Source organism: Python bivittatus, unplaced genomic scaffold (assembly GCF_059951505.1).
Source record: "Python bivittatus isolate LINGU-HERP-01145 unplaced genomic scaffold, Pbiv_v1 ctg000980_np1212, whole genome shotgun sequence".
Taxonomy (NCBI): domain Eukaryota; kingdom Metazoa; phylum Chordata; class Lepidosauria; order Squamata; family Pythonidae; genus Python; species Python bivittatus.
In genome coordinates, this window is record NW_028277125.1 from 7,779,958 (window position 1) to 7,803,082 (window position 23,125).

Consider the following 23,125-nt stretch of genomic DNA (forward strand, 5'->3'; position numbering starts at 1 on the left):
GAGACAAAAAAAAAGGCCTTCGAAAGGAGAGAGAGGAGAATTAGGCACCAAAATGCCAGCTCACAGCTTGGCCACACTTATGTTTATAGGCAATGTATTTCAAAGTGCAGCACTGCTAAACTTAAGGTGCAGTTTTATGCCTCCAAAATCTTCATGGAAATGGGTCTGGAGCAACCCACACTCCAGAATTCCCCCAAGAAAGGATGAGAAGAGAGCCTCCAAAATGTGCAAAGATGTGTTATCATGATGCCATATTATGAAGAAAAGAGTTTGTTAAAAATGAAGGGTCAAAATCTCTTGAGATAGCCTGATCTTGTAAGATTTCTTTCTTCAGCCTCACTTTGGCTTTGATTCAGTCGCTTTCAAATGTTTCCCTCCTTCTTCCATTCACCATTAAAAGAGTTGCCTGTAAATTAGCACAAAACTTCATATAAACGGTTACCTTTGCATCATGAATCTACATTCACAACAATGTGAGATTGCAGGAGATTTGAGTCATTTCCCTCATGTTTTAATTTTTTTTCAAAAAAAAATCATGCCTGGAACGTCATATGAAATTGCAGGATGGTGCCCATCTGGTGGAAAGGTAACTGATCCCCAATACAGAGGTCAGTAGGAATCACTAGGGCCACGAACTGTGTTGATATGCAAATACAGAGACATTGTGGTGATCCGGAAAAGGAGCACCAAGTTCCTTATCATCCATTCTTATCAAAAGGCAAGACGCAACATGGTATCTCTTACACTATCTTCACATGCAACTTCCTTTAGAAAAGGGTTCCCTATCAAGATGAGAGTCCACCAAAGCGTAGGCCAGTGTCACCAAAACCTTGTCTACGGCCTCAGCCAGCTCCCCAGATAAGGAAAAATGAACCCTTTGCTCTGCTTCTGACCCAGAACATGTTTCCATCCTATCCCATTTCACAGTCTGCACCACATCCTTAGCTGGAGGAGGTACAACCATCCATCAGATCAGAGAAACCATCTGTTATATAGCTGTAACCTTTTGCTGAAAATGTTATGCTGGCGAGCTCTTAGTTCCTTCCCCACCCCCCAATCCCGTGCAGTAGACTTTGTACTCAATATTTCAGATTAGGAGCATCTGTAAACTGGTATTTACAGATGCTCCTAATGTTTTTGCTCAGTATTTCAGACTTTTTGCTCAATATTTCAGATTAGGAGCATCTGTAAACTGATATGTAGGTAGCAAATTAGGTCTTTCTGATGGCTACTCTGGAAGACATTAAATGGACTTTTCACCATTGAATTGCTCTTGCGCATTGTTTCTCTCTTTAACCCCCAAATTATTCTGATGCAGAATCTGGTTCCCGGGCACAGTCAAGAGTGGTGCCCAAAGGCAGTCATTGGCTGCGTTCATACAGCATGTTAAGCTAAACTGGGGTTAGATAGTTTGCAGTTTCGGGTACTGTGAGAACCCAGACATGTGGGTGTCTATGTGCACTCCCTATCTTGAGCAATGGTAACTGAACCAGGTTTTTACCAGAAATACTGAGAACAAGTTTGGAGGAGTAGTTAAGATGCTGGACTAGAAACCTGGAGACCAAAGAATCAGCACCATTGGATTTGCACTTCCAATAATAGGTTGATTTTCTTGGAGGTAGCATGCTGGGTGAACCCAGCTATTGTGGTGTGTTGCCCAGTTTAGCATGTTGCGCGAACCAGCTGATGAGAAAGAAAAAAAATGTTTTCAACGGTTTTAGTCTCATACTACAAAATCAACAGTCTTGTGGCACCTTAAAAAAAATAACACTTATGTTTTAAGTTTTGTGGGTTACAGATGCTGGACTATACTCCTGAGAAAATATGATCTGTATACACAGCTGGTGGGCAAGCAGAGGGGAGGGAGAGAAAAGATGGTAAATGGAAAGACAAGGAACATTAAGTATAAATAGCGACTTTTAACAAAATAGTATTTAGCTGTGACACAGTCTTGTATGAATCAGCTGTGTACCATACATCAACCGCATGTGCGCTCTAAGCCATAGCTTGCTTAGCCACCATTGCTTAAACGAGAGGTCAGCAACTTTTGATGGCCAGAGGCTTCCCTTAAAAGTTGTTGGATGGCTCAGGGAGCCATCACAGGCACTTCTGACAAGCCCCAGTGATGTCACGCATATCATGACATCAACATGTACGGCATGTGAATTCATGCCATTTTCATTGTGATGCTTGTCTCCTTGGGAAAGCCCATGGAGGCTACTTTTCACCTGTGAGTGGCGTTGCTTGGTGGTCCTGGGGGAGGGGCATCATGTTTTAAGTATGATTGTGCCTATTTTAGGGTTCATATTATAATGTTCATAAGTTTCCCACTTCAAAAATGGCAGAAAACTGTGCTGTCATTGTTCATCACAGTCAGATGGTGTTCGGTGAACTATGAGAAGCATTCATCATTAAGCAACCAATGATTGTACATAAACCACAAGTGATGTTTCCCACAATACACTAAGGCAAGATCACACAGATCAAATGATAGTTAATGTGATGTGTGAAATCATTTGCTGTGGGATAAGAAGCCATGGTCTCTTTAATCCATGAGAAATGGTATTACATCTATTAAATGTGTAACTCGACTGTTTTCCCATGAACTTGGCTTCTCTAATTTCTTTTCACAAGATCAGTGATGACAAGGAGTTTAGACATTGTGCTAAACCATGGTTTCTTTAAGGCCACAATTTCTTGAATAAGTCATAACAATTGAACTCATGTATAACAAAGGTCCTAAATTTTGTACTGTAGGACTGTGAATTTGAATTTGAAACTAGAGATTCAATTCGAAGGCAGTTCAAAAAAGTCACCAGATCAAACCAACTTTCCAAATTGAATGAAAAAGTCCAGCTGAATCTTTGTCTGCTTCTGAATCCATTCAACAATTTGGAAGCTAAACCTCTTTCTTCCCAAATCAGTTCTGACCATTGAACAGATCTGATTTTCCAAACCAATTGAAAGAGTTGAATCAGAACAGTCCAACAGTCCAAATTAAATCCATAACTTGATTCAGACAATCTCTACCCACAACAGCCTGAGCCCCCTTATGGTTTCACAAAGTACAAAGCCCAGATTTACATAACCTGTTAAGCCAAAATGGAGCAAACCATGGCTTAGCACAATAAATGAAATGAGCCAAGTGATCTGCAGAGTTTAAATATGCTCCCATTCTTATTCTTTGGGGGATATTTCTGATGTCAGTTCTATCTATCTATCTATCTATCTATCTATCTATCTATCTATCTATCTATCTATCTATCTACACATACATACATACACACACACATACACACACACATCTCAAAAGCTCAATCAGTTTGATGTGAGTCAGACACTAGATTGGGAAAAACTGCCTTAAAACAAATTATTGAAAGTCAGAGCTGGTATCTTGAATAGAAGTAATCTATCTTATTTTTTATTATTATTTATTTTATAGGCTCTATCACACTCACATTTCTAGGCAGCTTAGAAAATGTGAATACTGTAATTAAGATTCAAACAACAAAAAAGGAGCACATGATAACATTTTAGTGGAGTAATAAGCTCATTGGAGTCAGTTTGGCGTAGTGGTGAAGGCACCAGGCTACAAACTGGGAGACCGTGAGTTCTAGTCCTGCCTTAGGCTCAAAGCCAGTCCCTCTCTCTCAACACTAGGAAGGAGGCAATGACAAACTACTTCTGAAATCTTGCCAAGAAAATTGCAGGGACTTGTCCAGGCAGTCACCAGAAGTCAACACTGACTCAAAGGCACAACATACATACATACATACATACATTTTTTAAAGCTCATTGGAAAGCTTGCTACATCTTTAAACTGTTATCCAACACTTTTTCCTAAACTAGCAGAAGTGTAGCCAAAGGTTTGTTAATAGTCATATAACTTGCTTTACAATTTTATAGATATTAACCATATTTATGACTCCAATGCATTGTAATGCTTAAGGTGACTGATGCTTAGGACCTCCAGCTAAAATCAGACTGTAATTGGTAATTCCAATATACAACTGTCACCATGGTATTCAAAGAATTTGTTTTCTTATTTATAGATTTCTCTTTTTATGTATCAATTTTACACCATGTAGGGATTTTTGTAAAACAGACATTTGAAGTCTTTGAAATGAGTTTGGGAAAGGATCCTTGCAGCGCGCTGAACTTTGTCTCCAAATGATCACTCTCAAATTTCTTTTAAATGCCAAATATTTACGGAATATAATCTAGTTTTGGGATAGGAAGGATGATGAGAAGAAACAATCAGTTTCTAAGCAGGACTATAGTATATTTGCTAAGAATGTACTTTTGAACAAATCTCCTTGAACTTCATAGGATTGCACTGTTAACTCTCAAGTATCGATTATAAACATCAGAATCCTTATCTTAAAATGCCAGTTTAAAACACCGGGGAGTCACTGGACTTATGGTCTTCTGGAAAAATCTCCTTTCTGCTTTGCAAGAAAGGATAAATTTCTAAGTTCCTCCTCAGAGTATATCTATTCTCTCAAAGACACAGCCTTTCCTGTGACTCCAAGGGCCTCACGCAGCTGCAAAGATACTTTGAAGTGAAACCAGAGGAGAAAAGTAAGTGTTGTTTGAGGTGGGACTTCCTGCAAACTTGGCTGCCCACCTCAAAATGGAGCTCTGTTCTTGTTATGAGGAGGCCATTCAAATGGAGAGTATGTACTCGGATAGCAGCCGCCGTTGCCACCCAAGTGAGGGCCTGTGATTAGCTATGCCTGCCACCCTCCCTCCTAGGTCTCATTCTTCTATTCATGCAATCTGAAACCTGTGGACACAGCCAGGAAAGAGAAACAGACGTTCCTGTGGTGAGACAGGACTCTAGGCGGATGACAAAACAAGGAAATGTAACTCTTATCTTTAGCTTCAGGCAGCCCCTTGACAGATCTTCAAATTATGGGCTTACATATGTATGAAAGAGAGAGACTGTGCACACATACATCCCGGTATTATGTTTGCCTTGCTCATGATGCATTAGTCTTTGGCTCTTAGGGATCCCTTGGGGGTCACCAAGGGCCCTAATTCTGGAAGGTTTCACCAAATCAAGACAATTCATGAGGATGGGCAAACCATCCTGAGAAATTTACTCCTCTCCTGACCGAAATTCTCCCCTTAGGGGAAGTAACAATGAAGACTCCCTCAAGTCAAGTTTGTTTCCTGGTGAGTACTTGTGTACATCCATTTCCCTGTGCACATCTATACAGAAGTGGTCTGTCATTGTCTTCTTCTTGGATTATTTCTTTCCATTCATTGGTGCTTCATGATGTTCTTCCACTGAAGCACTAACCAGGTCCAACCCTGCTTAGGTTTTTCAAGGTTAGCCAAGGTTGGATGGGTGCTGCCACTTGCTATGACATCTCAGGGGACACACCAAATTCCTTCATATCAAGGAAGCTCTGGAAATAACATAGGGATAGCTCTGAAAAGATTTTGCAAGTCCTCCTGATGAAACTCCTTATAGAGATTTACCATAGAATCATACAGTTGGAAGGGGCCATTGAAGCAATTAAGTCTGATCTCCTTCTCAGTGCAGGAATCCAAATGAGATATCAAGACTAGCCTCCATTGGAATGCATTCAGTGAAGGGGAGCCCACCAGTTATGGTGGTGAAGTTATTGGCTTCAACACCAAACTGTTCTTACTGCAAGAATTTTTTTTCCTTACATTTGGTTGGAATATCCCTGCCTGTAACTTAACCCTATTATTCTTTGTCCTACCCTCTGGAATGAGAGAGAATATGGATATGGGCAAATGTTTATATATGCAGTAAGGAGAGATGAGGGCCAAAGTAGAGCCTTCCAGGGAAGAAATGGCGAACTGAAGAATCCTGGGAGTTGAAGTCCACATATCTTAAAGTTGCCAAGGTTGAGAAACACTGGTCTAGAGCCAACTGTCATTCATCAGCTTTTCCACTGCTTTGAGTATTTATTGTGCATCAGGGCATTTGCAAGAAGACTCATTTGACTGCACGGGTCTCAGACTCAAAGGATTCTACATTTTGTCCTCTTTATAAGCTACCAGCAGCCCTTTGCCAGAGAAGGGAGGGAACTGCGGATGAAAACAATGCAATAAAATACGACTAAGTTAAACAACAGTCAACAATCACTCCATCCCACCCCACAAATAATTTTAAGAAACTCTCTAAAGTGCAACTCAGAATTTCCACTTTGTTGAAATACTGCCTCAAGACACAAGCCAAACAAAGAGACCAGGGACAAATATTCTTCAAGAAGTGAGGGGTCTTCTTCCCAGATCTAAGCTACAAAAGTAGGACATGTAAACAAAACTGAAAGGCAAACGAAAAAGCCAGAATGTTGAAGTTCCCACAAAATATAAAAGGCTGGAGTGAGCCTTTTCACAATTACTGGAACAACAGGTCATAAAAGTGGGGGTAATGAAAGGTATAGGAATAAATACCTCAATTCTTGGCGTCTCGTGTTTGGTCCTGGCACTGTTGGGATCCAATGAAAGCAATCTCATCTGAGGTTTGTAGGGCCCTTCTTCTCCCAGGATATGGAAATCACTTTTCTAAAAAGAAATGGAACAAAGACCATTTCCCCCAGCCTTTTATTTGCCTTGAAAGTGAATATCTGGACCTGGAGAACTGCCCAAAAAGGAGGGCATGCTTAATCTTTCCCTGGACCCACCAATTATTCTCTTTAATCCTCCAATGCCTTCCTATTCTCCTTTCTTCAACTGAATGGGCTGGGTTCAGAAGACATACTAAAGGCAAGTCCACACTTTCTGCTTGACCCATCACTACTGTACATTCTGACTGCAGGAACAGATTAGGTCATCCCCTTCCCCCTTCCAACCCATCACCAATGCATGCTGCACCCATGTTTTCCAGCTTTCATTCAAAACTGTTTTCCAACCTGAGCTATCTTAAGCCCTTCAGTGCAGATGGTCTTGAGAGCTTCTTTCCATTCTAGTAGCAGCCCCAGCTCCGACTGACTGCAGTGCCTGGCATGCCCCCTCCCCTCCAGCAGCTGGTTGCTGATCTGAACTACCATGTCCTGGACTGCTGGGATCCTACGTTCTCTGCTGATCAGCAGTTGCTGGTTTTCTTACAACCTTGAAATTGACCCAGTGGTAGCCCATGAAGTCAATGAACAATCCTTAACCCTAGAAGCTCATACACCATTCAACCTTTACTTTGCCCAGGCTGAGTGAAGCAGGGTCTCCTTGCCTTCTCACCCTCTATCCTTAGTACTGCAAAGCTTTCTTTCCTTTATTTGTTTAAACATTTTTAAGTTGCAACATAAGAAGAAAAGAAATAAAACATGCTATTTTATTTCTTTGAGAACTATCCATTCTTCCTTGCTAAAAAGTTTCCATGGACCTGAGGGAACAATCGCTAAAAGTAAAGGACAGGAAGACCAGTAGACAAGACTGCCCACACAGAAGCTAGCAGGGGAACAACCAATCGGGTCTTGCAGTGCCCATATTCCAGGCTGAGCACCAGCTCCATCCTGTTGCTAACCCACTGCATTCCAGACTGAAAATCCTGAAGTTGGCTTAAGAAAGAGGCAGGACAGCATGGGAGACAAGCATTTCAGGCTGCGATGTGGAATTGCCCTAAGCCTTAAATCCTGGTTAATAAAATATAATTGCTGGGTTCATGTAATGGAATGCTGAAAGAAAGAAATCTTGGGATGGCTTGGTTGACACAAGATATTCCAACTGCAACACACTCAATGACAAACGTATTTTCAAAATACACTGCAGTTGTACTAAGAAAATCTCCTCCTCCTCCTCTATTAACATGCCAATGGTATTTCAATAAAGTACTGAAGAGGAACGATGCAGATTAAATAAATGTGCAGACAAACTATGAATATTGCAGATTCAGGAAGAACAAGATGTCGAGCAGAGCAAATATGAGGGACAACTGCTGTGTTTGTTAGCACAAAGCTTCCACACTCTATTGAAACCCTGTTGTGGAAGTATCAAATGCAACATTTTGATTCTCTTTGCACAAACATTGACACAAGTACACATTAGTTGCCTGGATTGGTGGTGTTAATGTTCCCTTCATGATTCTGCAAATGTTGCTGGAATGATGCACCTCCTGTTCTCCCACTGGTATAGCCTTGGACACAACCTATTCAGATCATTTTTTTAAAAAATTATTTATTTTCATCCTGAGCAATATTCATCCTCCATACACATACTCAAGGACACTATTCTTTTCAACTTTACAGGGCAAAGACTTGGCACTCGCAGGAATAATAAAACGCTTTGGGAGTTCAACTCTCGTTCACCTGACAGTTGAGGCCCAGATGCAGCTAAGGAAGAAGTTTCAGCTTTGCAAGGCAGGAGTCTATAAGAAGCTCAGTATTCACACAGCAACTCGTCCCGTCCATCTCTTGGAAAAAAAAAGTGCAACAGTGGGCCAGCTGGATTATCAAGAGACTTTGTGCACCTGCTTTTCCAGCCATTTTCTACACTCACTGCTTGTCATTTATCAACCCTGCCAAGATATCCTGCTGGAAAAGTCAACAAGTCAACTAGGACCTCATCTCCATGCAGAAAGAGACTTGCAGACACTGAGGGTTGGATTCTGACCTCCCAGTAGCATATGGGATGAAGGGCTCTGCAACAGCACCCCCTACTGGAACAAGAACATGTCAAACTTCCCCAAATCTTTTGATTCTTTTCAATTCACCCAGTTTTTCCTTGAAGTAGTTTTACCAAGTGAAGTTTACATACTGAGAAACCCTGATGTACAAAACTACTTAACTAACAGCAAATTTTTAATGGTAGGGATGGACAGAAACATGCAAGTGCACACATATGGACATTTATCTATATACTATTAAAACTCTCATGTCTGTAACCTTCAACTGGGTGAAATGGTACATCATAGGGCAACAATTTTTGAACCAAGGTACCTCAAATGGCTAACTTACAGAATGTGTCCAAAATCCAGGACCCATTATTCCTGTGGGAGTGAAATTTGGGAAATTTGTGCCTGCTTCAGCACTGCTGTGTTGCTGTGCCACCGCAGTCAGCCCAGGTCACGTGATTGTCATGGGTATATCCCTGACCTCTTTCCACCACCCTCTGTCCCCTACACCCAATCAGCTGGCAGCAAGGCTTGATGGGTGAGTGACAATTGGCTGCTTCTGAAATGAGAAAGAAATTTGAAATCTCTTAATGGCTGTGGGCATTGAGGGAAGGATGACAGAACAACTTGAATGCCTGCTGGCAAGGTAGGGCTGTCTGGGGGGCACTGGGCACTTGTTGCCAAGTAAAATGCTCCAGTCAGACTGTTCCATCAATAATAGGATCCCAATATTTCCATCTTTGTTCACTCAATAGTCTATATTCCATTACTACTCAGCCAATCCATTCCTATTGGGAAGGAGGGAGGGAGGGAGGGAGGGAGGAAGAAGGAAGGAAGGAAGGAAGGAAGGAAGGAAGGAAGGAAGGAAGGAAGGAAGGAAGGAAGGAAGGAAGGAAGGAAGGAAGGAAGGAAGATTTCTCCCTGCCAGCTTCCCACAAGCAAAGTCAATGGGGAAGCTGGCAGCAAGTTGCAAGTCACTCATATTCCCACTGCTTTTTTGCCCTTGGTCATTCTGTTTCTCTGTTTAGGTAAGGAAATATCTCTGAAACAATGACCCAATGGGTCACAGGTTGTCTACTCTGTGTGTGTGTGTGTGTGTGTGTGTGTGTGTATGTTTCACAGGGAATAGAAATATGTTTTTAATATTTTATGTATTATTTCCCTTGCTACCATGGATTCTAGCACTCACCTATAAACTAGAAATGATTCCTTTCTGCACTATTTTTTCCCCTAATTCTTTTCCAATTATTTGGGTAAATCAGTTCTTCTTGGTTTGTTTGTGAGTTTATTTCCCTATTTACATTTATATCATGAGTTTATTGGGGAGACAGAATGGGAAAATGACTATATGTTGCTCTAAGTTTCCCAGAAGAAGTGAAGGAAACATATGTAATTCACAATAAATAAAACATGAAGAACATTGTATTATGAACATCAGGTCACAAAAGTCTTCAGGGTAAGAATTTAACTTACTTCTCCAAGCTTAAGTTCATTTCATCCCATTTCTGTGTTGATTTACCTTTTTTTTAATATACACACAAACATTCATACACATTTCTGTTATCATTTTCCTACAATACACATTTTTATATGTATTTTCCCCACATGTACACATTTAGGCAAACAATTTCCTCTAATGTAATGTATGCTATTTCCACTAAAAATCCATTTCTCTATACATTCCCCCCCCTCCACGCGCGCGCACACACACACAGACACACCATTTTTACTCATTTTTTGATTGGGGAACTGCATTGCAAAATTCAAGAAATCATTCCTCTCAATGTAACACTGTATTTCAGTTCGTCCATTGATTTGGGAATTTCAAATTAGGTAATCTTATATTCATATGCAATTTTACATTCATATGCAAATCAAAGAGCATTCTTCTACACCCTTACATTATGGGTTCTGACTGAAAATTACCTTCCAGAATAAAGTAAAGCCACTTTCAATCAATTTAACTCAGCGCTTGGTGACTTATGTAGACCAATCTATGGAGCTCTTTTGGCATGATACAGAAACCATCACATTCTTCCATATTGTTTTCTCGACTTCCCAGTTTGGTCTACAGGCCTGGCATGTTCCGATGGTTTCCCGTTCAAATATTAACCACATCTAATCCTGTTCATCTTTCTAAATGATAACAGAACTGTCTTAAAAGCCCGTTTAAAAGTTAGTAATTGGGGAATACGAGTTCATGGACAGGCCAAGAGAATGCAGTGAGCATTCCCTTTCCACAGCTTATTCTAAAGATAGGAACTGAAACTGTCTGTACCTTCAGGGCCAAACTAAACACAGGATTAATTGCATTAATATAATTATTATGGACATTTTTGTTACATACACAGCAGCCATCCCTGATGCCTAAACACACTCACTTTTTAGCCACAATTGGATAACAAAGTCCAATCTCTTTTTGTCTTTGGAAATTATTGCCATTGTCCACATGCCTCTGGAAGTTCAACTGGTGATCTAAAGTCATATGATCAATATTGTTGCATAAGTCACTGTGATATGAACACCTTTTTTCTTAAAACTGGTTCTTTGCTTTAGTTTAGGTTTGAAGAAAATTCGGATAAAGAAATCTTCAGTCAAGCTTGCTTCTTTACAATTTTATGGACATGGACATGAAATTTTCTTGGCAACAGGACGGAAATCCTTTCCCCAGGGTTTTTTAAAAAATGCCTAACCTACCATCTTTGGATTTGATTGCTGACCCAAGTTCTAACCTGTTAAACTTGAAATCATCTAAAGCTCCCTGCCACCTGTTGTGATTGATTGATTGATTGATTGATTGATTGATTGATTGATTGTTCAGATTAAAACAATCTCAGGAACTCAAGACTGTCCACAGCATTCTCTCCTCCATTTTTCCTCCTAATCACAACTCTGTGAAATAGGATCAACAAAGAGAGGAGTTTCATACTGGGCCTTGTATCAAGTCCTGGGAACTCACAGAAGTTCCTGACTGGCCCACAGTCACCCAATGATTTTGCACAGCTGAGGGTGAATTAGAACCTGGGTCTCCCTGGTCCTAGTCCACCATTTTAACCTCTACACCACACTGGTTCTCCAGTGATAAAAGAAAAATATCATTTATTAATTGAAAAAAATCCCTGCTGTTTGGGAATTCTTGGACTCGTGCCCCCTCCCAACATTTAGAGGATGTCTGGATGAGAATAACTGTTCTTTGGAATTTTTCATAAAGGGTTAGGGTACCAAATGAGTTCCTCCTTCCATGAAGAACTAAGCATGGTGTGAAGAGTTCACATGGCTGCTGCAGAGGGGTTTTGTCTTCCTTTGGACCAATGTTTATAGATGCTTTAAGTGTCCACAGGCTGTGGTCCAAAATGATGGCAGCCTTTTTGACTGCAATTGAAGCTGTACCTGTTTAAATGTGTGGAGCTTCAATCCATACTGGTCCTCATCTTGACACACCATTGCTGCTGCCATCTTGAATTTTGGACCACATCTTACAGATAACCTGGTGCTTTAAGCTTATTGGAGGCTTAGCACACCTCTTTTGTTAGATTTTTTTTTTTTTGGCCAAAACAATGCTTGAAAATTACACCACAGTTTGCATCAGATGTTGACCACCTTAGGAGATTCCAAGCACCAAAAAACAAGAGGAACACTGTAGTGATCTCAGGGACTGTAATGGTATGTGGGAATGACCTTGGGAGCCAGAAGGAAGAGCCACAGCCTAGACAATGGTCTAATAAGCAGCTAAATAATAAAATAAATATAATAACATAATAAAATCTGAGCCTGCAGCGGGGAGGTGGGGTGGAGAAAGCATCTCAGAAGGGACCATCCCTAGTTTTCGGGAGAGTAAAGCTCTTAAGATAGCTCTATTGTAAGGTTACATTAATTGAATCTTGCACGTCTGAAAGTACCCCCTCCCGACTCTTATTTTGCTTCTTGTTGGGCTATCTTGAAGGGCTAACAGGGACTACTACCACCTACCCACCAAATGTGTGAACTGAACCACATGCTTGTTCCACAAGGAAAAAATAGCACTGAAAGGATCCAATCAAACAACATCAATTTTCAGTAATTCAGCTGGCCCCATGCTGATATTGGGGGTTTGGACATGGAAGTTGACCAGTCCCTCACCAGGAATGAAATTCAATAGGTGGCTATAGGCTAGCAGTCTCTCTCTCTCTCTCTCTCTCTCTCCCTCTCCCTCTCCCGCTCCCTCTCCCTCTCCCTCTCCCTCTCCCTCACTGGGGTGCCATGAATACCAATCAGATGTGAATCCAAAGATGCTTTGTACACCAAGAAGCCTTGCAACCAAATTGATTCTTCTTATCTCAGCAACGGCTGGTGAAGTTGTGTCTCTGCCGAGATATTTAAAAAAAAAAAAAACTTTCTGCAGGAAGGTCACTGACAAAAGAAGTCACTGTTTCTTTCTTTATGTAAGACCATGTCTTTGTGCATCTTGTATATGTGGGATTTTGCTTGGTGTGCGGGCTTTTGTATGTCCGGTATCTCTGTGTGCCATAGGTATGTAGAAGGTAAACAAACATTTGCCACTGTCTACATTGTGCCCTTAATATATTTCCCCAGCAGATGGAATAACTTAGTTAACAGACTATTTAATTCCTAGGGGAGCACCTGTAACTATTAGAAATTGATTTTATGAGCCTGTTATACAAACATTACTCTTCATGGTCTGAAGCCTATTGAAATTCTTCCTGTTCCCTCGCAAACAGATGGTGCTTGGATTTTTTTTCCTCCAAACCGACTCATATTCATAAATAACAACCTCCAATCCCTCTTGTGAGACAGAAACAATTCTAATTAGAACACTGCATATCAGCCATATTTCTCCCCACACATTTTCCATTCAAACACATGCATCTGTACACACACACAGACACGCACATATGAATTAATGATCGGGGTGGGAGTCTCCTCCAGAATTAGGGAGGATATCTTTTGGGAGTTTTTTTCTGTGAGTGTGAGTGAGTGTCTGTGTCTGGATGTTTCTGTGGGTGGTAGACTCATCCTGGAGCAAGTGTTTGTGAAATGTGCAATATGTTTATCATAATTAGAAAAGTAAGGAGGGGGGAAGGAGGAGAAGGGTCTCAGCATAACTGACCTGGAATCCAGACAGAACTAACACCACCATATTTCCTCAAGAGAGCCGGAGAAGAACCATCTCAGATGGTGGAACAGGAAACTCAAACCTCCTCTGTGAATGACAATAGCCTCTCAGAGGCCTGTCTGAGATGGCACCTGCAATCCTTTGCTAAACTATGGGCATTTGCTACCAAGAGTGAACCAGTTGAACAGAACTCAGTGGGAAGAAGAAGAAGAAGAAGGAAAGTTGGTCAATTGGATTAGAGGGGGGGGGGGGACAGAGAAGGAAAGGCAACAGATTAAAGAGCTGGTGGGATTGATTTCTGTGATTAAAAAAAGCTCCATCTGTCAAGCTTCAGTAGACAACAGCTAAACATGCTTGAGAAATGGGGATGGGATGGGATGGGATGGGATGGGATGGGATGGGATGGGATGGGATGGGATGGGATGGGATGTTAAGGTAGCCTGCAGGTCTCTGCAGTTTTCTCTTTCCACTAAACCAACCCTTTTGCTTTTACTCTTGGCTGAAGAAGAAAAGGGTGCTAATCACTTAGAGAAGGATCTTTGATAAAAAGGTTATAAGGAACAAAAATATACAAATGAATTTGATGGATCTTCAGTGAATCAGAAAAGTAAGGATGACAAGGACTTCTACTACTGCATATGTATTTAAATTATTCCATTTATACCCTGCCTTTCTGCATGTATAAGCACACATATCCTCATCTAGATTATGGAACCCCACACTCTGGTGCCACACTCTCTATTCAAGAAAAAGCCAACTACAGACATGCAACAGGGTTGGTCAATCAGCCCTCAGCCTCAAAAGGATGCTCAGAAAATTCTGCTTTCCTCCATTCAAACTATTGCTGGGCAATGTTTGGAGAGAGTTTGGGCCATAATTTAGCCTTCTGGCCTTTCAAAAGACTGTGGGTTTGCTGATTTAAGTAGGTTTCCACCCTAACACTGAATTTTCTTGCAAGATGAGGAACACGAAATATTTCTCAGAAAACAAAGAACTTTTTGTTGTTGTTGCTCCCAACCCCATATTTCTGTTCAGTTCTAGCATCTCTTTTAATGGTTTTCTCTTGATGTTATTTGTTCCCCTCTATTCAGACATTTTCTTTCCCTTTTCTTCGTAAGAACATCAGCCTCAATACGAAGTTTACCACCTGAGCAGACTCAAGAGATGACTTGGGACATCACAACTAAAAACTAGCTATCACTTCACATTATCTCAAATGCAACCTTTTTTGACAGAGGCAATTTACACATTACACTACCAGGCTTCAGCAGACCGAATGTACAGATGGATTCAAAGGATCCTTCCATAGCAAAACATCTACGGAATTTTGCAGAGAGCCAAAGAAGTCTCAGTGAGATTGACAACATTCCTCAGGAGCTGCTCACGTGTCTCGGTGATTTATGATGTGTTGAGTGATTAGCTCTGTTCCCATGACATAGCCAGAGTTAGTAAACATGCATATATAGAAGAAAACCATAGCAGATTCAGGCCACAAGACCAGGATGAAAAATTGACATTATAAGGTATCTGCCCCTACTGTTGTTTATCTCAAAGCTCATTAATCCTGTGCTTCTCCCAATTTTTTTTTTTTTTTTTTTTTTTTGCCACTGTTGCTGAATCACTGGTGCTTTCCAAGATTATAAATAAGGTCAAGTCCAAGAAAGATGAACATCGGGCTACAGCTGTTTTGCTGCCCGTTTCTAGGCGTATAGGGAACAGCTGGGCTCAGAAAAGGAGGGCAAATTTCTGGGTAGAAGTGATAGCAATGAGAAACTGGGCTAACTGATGCCATCTTGCTCAACAATCTTTCAAAATCTGGAGCAGACCATGCTGTCCTCAATCCATGCATATTTAGTTGTGTGGGTGGACAGAGGGAATGGAGACATTACAATGCAAATAGATTCCAGCTCTGTGATTCTATCATATCTGGGTTATAAAAATCTGAGCAATGAGACACAACAAAAATCTAATGAGCATCTAGATTTTTGCAGCCCAAATATTGTAGCTGTACTTTGATCAAATGGTCCTGGGTCTTTCCAGACAGCGTGTTATTTCGTGGTGGTAGTGTTTTTTCATGTTCTGCTCTGGACTAGTTTTTTCATTCACATAAATAATATTCAGGTTCTTTGGCACAGATTTTGCCATGTCTTCCCCCCATCACCCTCAACACACACTTTTTGCATACCATACCGACAGGACTGACATCATTAAGGATGGAGGAGAAAAAGAAGGGAGGTAAAGAAATATCCCATTTATTCTGGATGAAGGAATTGTTCACAGAGAACTGTCTGAAATTAGGCAAAAGGAAAATATGGAATGTGAGAAGCGCTGTACTGCACTGCTAGGCAGCTGAAGAGATCTCTTTCATGCATACCGTTAAGGAACTTGATTTCTCAAAACTTCATGAGCCTCCCATATTCATTTCTTAATTAATACAGTCCAATAAGGATATATGGAACGTTAAAGTCCTTGCTGGATTTTTTTTTTTAAAAGTGCTTTTGCCCTGAGGGGTTTGCAGTTTTCAGTAGGCAATGAGGGAATGTCAGAATAAGAAGATTTATGGAGAGGAAAGGAGGAATGGATGCAAGGTGACTGTAGGTACATAGAGTTGGCTACTGCTTGGAGTGACATTTGGACATGGAACCAAAGACAATGTGGCAAAAGACAGATGTGATTTCGATGGTCAAGAAATTGCAGCAAGGTTCTTATTTTCACCTGAAGTCTGAATCTTAATACATGTCTGAGGATGGAGGGAGGAGGATGGAAAAGAGGCAAAAAAAAATAAAATCCTGTTCCTCCCTTCCGAACCATCCTACACATGTTCCTTGATCTTCCTGCTATTCCTGGTGACTGAAAGGGGGTCAAGGGAAAGGGAAGGGAAAGATGGCTTTGGTGAAGGTTGGGGATCACAGGCGAGGAACACTGGGGATTTTTCTGTAGCTCAGATTTTGAGAAGAATTCTAGAAGACTGCTGATTTTACTCACATGTCGCGGCTGAATTCATGCAACGTATTACGTCAGACTAAAAGAGGGTTGGCGAGTTGGTGAGTTAGTGGGTTGTGGGAACTCAATGGTAGCATGTTGTGTGAATCTAGACACCATGCTCAGGCATCCAATGATGCATTAGCTTGAGCACTGAATGTAACACAAGCTCAGTAATGGTTTTGTTAAAGCAGGGTGGGGTGATGGTTAAGAGACTGGGCTAGGACTGGAAAAGTGGTTTGCAAATCTAGGGGTAAAGTTGCTGGACTAAGACTGAGGCTACATCATGGATGCAGATGGAGAAAGGATATCCTGTTTTGGGGAGTGGGGTTGACTGACTGGTTGTTGGTTTTTCATTTGGGGGGTGAGCTTTTCTTTTTTATGTACTATGATACCCCTATTATAGGGCTCACACTACTATAGAGCATATACTAGGTTTTGATGCTCCTATTATAGGAAAGAGTCTATGTGGTATGGTGGTTAAGATTTTGGATTAGGACTAGGGAGACCCAGGTTCAAATCCCCCTTTCTCCATAAGACCTTGCGGGTTGACTTTGGCCTAGTCACTGCAACCTAGCTCACAGGCTCGTTGTCATGAGCTTATGAGGAAAGGATGTCATCACGTAGGCCATCTTGAGTTCTTGGAGAAGAAGTAGACTGTAGCTTACTGCTACGTGGACAGAGTTTGCTTCTCATACGCCTTTCCTAGAGTAATCTTGGATTTAGTAAACTTTCTACCATTAGGGTGCAGAAAAAAATTGGATAAGGTTTATATTGCTCTCACGATGGCTGGGGGTTTCTAGAAGGTGCCATAAGCCATGTGTGGGTTCTTTACACTTGCGTTTTTGGGGGGACAAGAAAAAAGAAGTAAAAAAGAAGATATCAAGCAATGAATTTGGGAGATGGAAGAGATGGAAGCTTAGTCCTCGCCCTTTTTCTAGGCAACAGCATGCCTCAGTTCTAATGCCTGTTTTACTGTGGTGGAAACTGCATTCTTTGATAAGTTACCTTTCTGCAGATCAAGGTGAGAGCCATTCCAGCAGGACAGTCAAATTTTCTGCTTTCCTTTTTTCTTAGAAATGGAGCAATGTGAGACATCTTTGGGGCTATCTTATGGGTGTAAATATTTGTTGAACGTTTGCTTTACATGCTTATGTGTCTAACCACTACTGCTGGCCAAACAACCGTAACAAAGCTATTACTTACCAGCATGGCGCCTGATAACTTCCTTTTTCTCAGGACAGAAGAATGACCAGGGGATGATGGAGCTGGTATCAACCAAGTGATGAAGCTCCATCAAGTAGGTGGCCAAGCACTGGCACCAGGCCAGCATTGGTGCAATAGGCATGGCCAGGGGATGAAAGGGGCAAATTCAGACAGCTGCTTGGGGGCTGCCTGGGACAACTGGACCAAAGAAGATGAGAGCTCATAAAGCTGCACTCTGCAAAAGGAAGCCCAAATCTTTGCTTATGACTTCTTTTGCAAAGGCCTTTTGTACATAAACTCCAGGCAACACATGCAGTGCTCCTTCCATTTATTTATTTATGTATCTATTTTGTTTATTTTTCCCCACAACAACCCTGTGAGGTTCTTGGCAAGAAGACAGAATGCTTTGAGATTAATTTTTACAGGATTTTTGACCGAGCCTACAGTCCTGGGATTTGATCTCTCATCCAAGTTTTAACCCTGGTCAGCTTTTTGAGATCAGCCAAATCTGTCCAGGCACTGCTTTGACTTATGTGTTGGTCAGATTAAAACCCACCTCTCCTCAGGAGCTCAAGACTGTGTACATAGCATTCCCTCCTCCTAGTTTTCCCCACAACAATTGGGTGAGGCAGGTTGGGCTGAAAAACAGGACAGGCCCAAAGTCCCTCAGCGAGGTTCCATAGCTGAGATTGGATTAGAACCTGGGTCTCCCCAACATTAGTTTCCCACCTAACCACTAAACCACACTGGCTCTCTGTTTGACCTCAGATTTGAATACATTTGGATAAAGAAGTATTTCCTGATAGTGTTTCTGTCAAGCTTAGTTAGAATCCTGCTCCTTCAACCAGCTCTTCATAATTTCCCAGTGAGCTTCCATGGGAGAAGGTCCTACACTGAGAGGGAAGGATTGCCCTGAAGTCATCTTATGAGCTTCCGTGGCTGAAGGGGGACTAGAACCTGGGTCTTCTTGCTCCCAGTCAAACAATTTAACCACTACACCACACTTTTCTAGGGGTTTGTGCACTGGAAATGTGGAAGGATGATGAAGATGAAGATGATTGATTATGAAGATGACGACGACGACGACGATGATGATGATGATGATGATGATGATGATGATGATGATGATAGGAAAAAGAAAACAGTCCCTTGGCCAAGAAAGTAGACAGTTTCTCAGCTAGGAGGGAGATCTTGGTCATGAATTCCCAAATGGAACTGCAGAACTGTCAAGAGCTGCTGTTGTGCGTTAAGCAAGTATTTGCTGGTTATCCATTTGGTCATGAACTCTGCATAACCTCATCCAACTGTAACAGATCAAGAATTGTACAGGGTACAGGGTAGGTATTCTGTTTTATTTCACAGAAGGTATATGCTCTTAAAGGAACCAGGGCGAATAGAAGTCAAAGGATTCAGTGAAGCTGAGAAGAACAAAGAAGGGAACATGTTTAAAGGGAAGTTCCTCGGAGCATGTGCAAAGTGTCTCTCCCTCCTAAGCAAGCACAGGTCTCCTCTATACCCATGGTCTCAGAACTTTTTTGATTGCACACCCTTGTCAGTAAAAACATTTTGAGCATGCACCTCCCATATATGTAGGCTTATTTATTTATAAATTATCCAGCTGTGTGTGTATGTGTGTGTGTGTGTGCGCCTTCAAGTCAGTGTTGACTCCTGGCAACTGCCTGGACAAGTCCCTGCAGTTTTCTTGACAACATTTTCAGAAGTGATGTGTCATTGCCTTCTTCCTAGGGCTGAGAGAGAGTGACTGGCCCAAAGTCACTCAGCTGGCTTCATGCCTAAGGCAGAATTAGAACTCACAGCCTCCCAGCTTCTAGCCTAATCCTTAACCTCTACACCTTATATAGTGTACAGTGGCTCTTATATAGCTGTACCACTGTTTGTCTTAAAACATATCTCTAAAAATATAGATTGTGTGTATTAAATATTAATATAGCTTAATGTCTGCCTTGTTTTTTAGATTAAAAAAATTAAAGTAAAGAGACATTCCAATATATTCTTTCTGCACCCCAATGAATCATTTTTGTGTGCATCCTGGGATATGTGCACCCCTATGTTAGAAACCGACATTCTACACATCCAGGATTATGAATAAACACTTCAACGTCTTAAGTCGTACATTTATTTACAATATACTTACTGGATGCATTCCCATAACCTGCTTATTGAATTCACCCATTTTCTGGGTTTATGATAATATATTGAAACATAAACAAGCCTAACAGAGTTTGTTCACACAACACAAAAAATCATGACAAAATCTAACCAAGATTCACACTAACTGAGCTTAACCCATTATGAGAATGCAACTTCTAATTCTTTCACTGACCTAGTTGACCATCTTGTAGGAACACAGATACCGTAAATTACAAACTAAGAGACAGAGCAAACGTGGCTTCAATAAACCATTGCATTTGAATCTAGTCAGATGTTTGGGGTAACAAGGGAGAACATTTCTGAAAGAGCCACCCAAACCTTCCAGAGAGACCAAAACTCATGGATCCACCAACGTGCACCACTGAGAGACATTGAACAAACTTAAGCTGATGAGCACAGACCAAGATGAATACAACATTAATCTTTCTTTGGGTATCTCCTGTCTCAAGTTGGCTGGAATCTTTACCATCGATTTTCAGGGATTCAGAAGGCCAAAAGAAGTTTAGAGCTGTACCCCTGGGCAGTCATGTTATCCTCCCCAAGTCTACCCACTGCCCTGTCTTACTTACATTTCCCAGAGTGCACCTGATGTTGGTGTAGAGGCAGCCCTGGTGCATTTTCACGGATATTGTGCATTTTCACAGAATGGTGCATTTCCACAGAATGGTGCATTTTCACAGAAATCTTTAGTAAAAGATGAAAGATGTATACAATTTGAAGAGAAGCCAGAGTTTTCTTCTTTTTTTAACATTTACAAACAATAATAAATAACAATACAGTGGAGACCTTAGCATTAAGCATTAAGCTTAAGGTAGAAACTCTTTCTATATCATAAAAGAATTTAATGCATTTTGCAATTGTCTATCCACACCACACTTAGCTTCAATTGCACATTCCAAGCCACCTTATGTTTATTAACATTCTGGAAATGCTATTTAACATCAACGTAAACTTTTTTCTCCTTATCTTTAAAGGTTTACCTCATCTAAATCGCCACAGGGTGAACAACGTCTAGTTGCTGTTGCATAAAGACCACGCTACCCAACTGACCTCTGCATTTTGTCATGTATTATCTGCCTCTTCTATCTTAATAAAACAATGATTTGGGGAAACAGCACCACCCAAAGAATGGTGCGTTTTCTTGTCACGGTCCATGGGAGGGAGCCTCAAAGCAGCCGTTTGCTCAGCCTTCTCCTGGAGATTGCCTTAAAAACAAAAATAGCCATCAATCTCCCCGTGAAATAGCTCCCTTGCTTTCCTCCAAACCTTTGCTGCTCATATTTTTGCAGATAAACCGGCCTCCGAGTCATGACTCTCCGGAAATGCCCATCCATTCGTATTCCATTATGACAGCTGTCAGAGCTGGGCGGTGTGCTAGGATCCCCCGGGGTGGAAGAGGCTTCCTTGTCTTCTCTGCGGGGTGCTTTTTATCCTTTTAAAGCCTACCTAGAGATGGGTGTGAGGTGGCTGACTTTCAGGAAGCGGCGGCAGCCCGGCCTGAAGCCAGCGAAGGATTAAACTTGTCAGCCAGTTATTTCCTGCGATGTTGGGGAAACGAACAAAAGGAAAAGCGCCTCATTAAAAGAGCTCCATAAAAAGGAAATTATTTCCTTTCTCCCATCTGCTGTCTTTCTTGTTCGTAAAATGGGAGGGAAGTTGCCTGGCTGAGCTGCCGTTATTGGGGTTGATTTTCATACACTCTATAGGGGCATTTAGAAAAAAAAATCTGTACGGCTAAAATGATTCTTCCTGTTGTTGTTCGATGTAGAAATTGGACTGCGATGGACAGGGAGGTTTAATCTGGTTAAAGGACATTTTAATCGCAGCAGGTCCATGTTCATGTGAAATTAACTGCATTACTCTTCACTCAGTAGGTTTATTTATTAAATTTATATCCTCCCTTTTTTTCCAAGAGCTGAAGGCAGCAATACTCTCCAGTTTTTGCTCACAACAATAACCCTGTGAGATAGGTTGGGCTGACAGAAAGAAAGAGGAAGGAAAATAGGGAAAGAGAAAGAGAAAGAGAAAGAGAAAGAGAAAGAGAAAGAGAAAGAGATTGGCCCACCATCATCCAGTACGCTTTTTGGCTGCAGGCAGACTTGAACCCAGGTTTGCTCAGGACTGGCATTTGAGGGTTTTAAATAAACATTTCTCCAACTCTTCCAACAGACTGTTTCCTTCTATGAAATTATGAATTTCAGGACCAAGGTGGAAATGCAGAGGGCTGGAGCGGCAAAGTCCAGCATTTATCAGGCCCCTTTCTTGAAACCACGTCATCCTATGGCACACAGGAACTGGGCTTCCTCAGCAGCAGCTTCTCCCCTTTGGAATGACCTCTCTGCCCCCCAGCTGACCCCGACATACAGCTGGCCCTGACCCCACAGGCCTTTAGGAAGGTGGTTAAGACCTGGCTCTTTCCCCAGAATAGATAGAGTCCTTTTTAGGAGTCGTCGTATACTTCAGCCACATTTGCCATTTATTCTCTACTTGGTTAAATGACATGTGTTCTTTTTCATATTTCTTGTTTTGACTTTCTTTCTTTTTATCCCTCCTCCTCCTCCTCCTCCTCCTCCTCCTCCTCCTCCTCCTCCTCCTCTTCTTCTTCTCCTTCTCTTCCTCCTCCTCCTCCTCCTTTTGTATGCTGCCCAGAGTCACATCTGAGCTGGGTGGCCATACAAAATCCATCCATCCATCCATCCATTCATCTCTTAATTACAAGGTGCCCAAAGAGGAGGGTGATTGAAGAATGCAAGTCTCCTTTGGTGTTTCACTGTAGCCCCACCTTTCCAGGCATCAGCAGCCTCCCTGGCTTGGCACAGTTCCATCCAATCCCACAGGAATTCCTCCCAGGAGCCTTTTTTCAGATTGTGGGGGAGTTGCATTGTGAAGCGGCAGGGACACAGCTGGCTTGTGCAGCTGTGGCAGCTGTTGTTAGGTCTGTTGGCTCTTCAGATTGATCCATGCCTCCAAGCCAAGGCAGACGAAGAGCCACCACTTCCGGTCCAGACTAGGAGAGATGGCAGTTGAAGGAGGGGCAAGTCCTGACCAATAGCTAAACTCATGGA

General features: G+C 41.7%; 1 long non-coding RNA gene and 1 other non-coding gene across 2 annotated transcripts; both read right to left on the minus strand.

Annotated features, from left to right (window-relative positions):
• Positions 1–5,827: 5,827 nt before the first annotated feature.
• LOC148213531 (uncharacterized) lies at positions 5,828–20,924 on the minus strand. The gene is made up of 3 exons (XR_015794479.1): positions 20,630–20,924; positions 6,436–6,546; positions 5,828–6,066 (listed from the first exon to the last, which is right to left on the minus strand). It is a non-coding gene; the product is annotated as an uncharacterized LOC148213531 (long non-coding RNA).
• On the minus strand, positions 20,677–20,794 carry LOC148213532 (U5 spliceosomal RNA). Its single transcript, XR_015794523.1, has one exon. It is a non-coding gene; the product is annotated as a U5 spliceosomal RNA (small nuclear RNA).
• Positions 20,925–23,125: the final 2,201 nt, after the last annotated feature.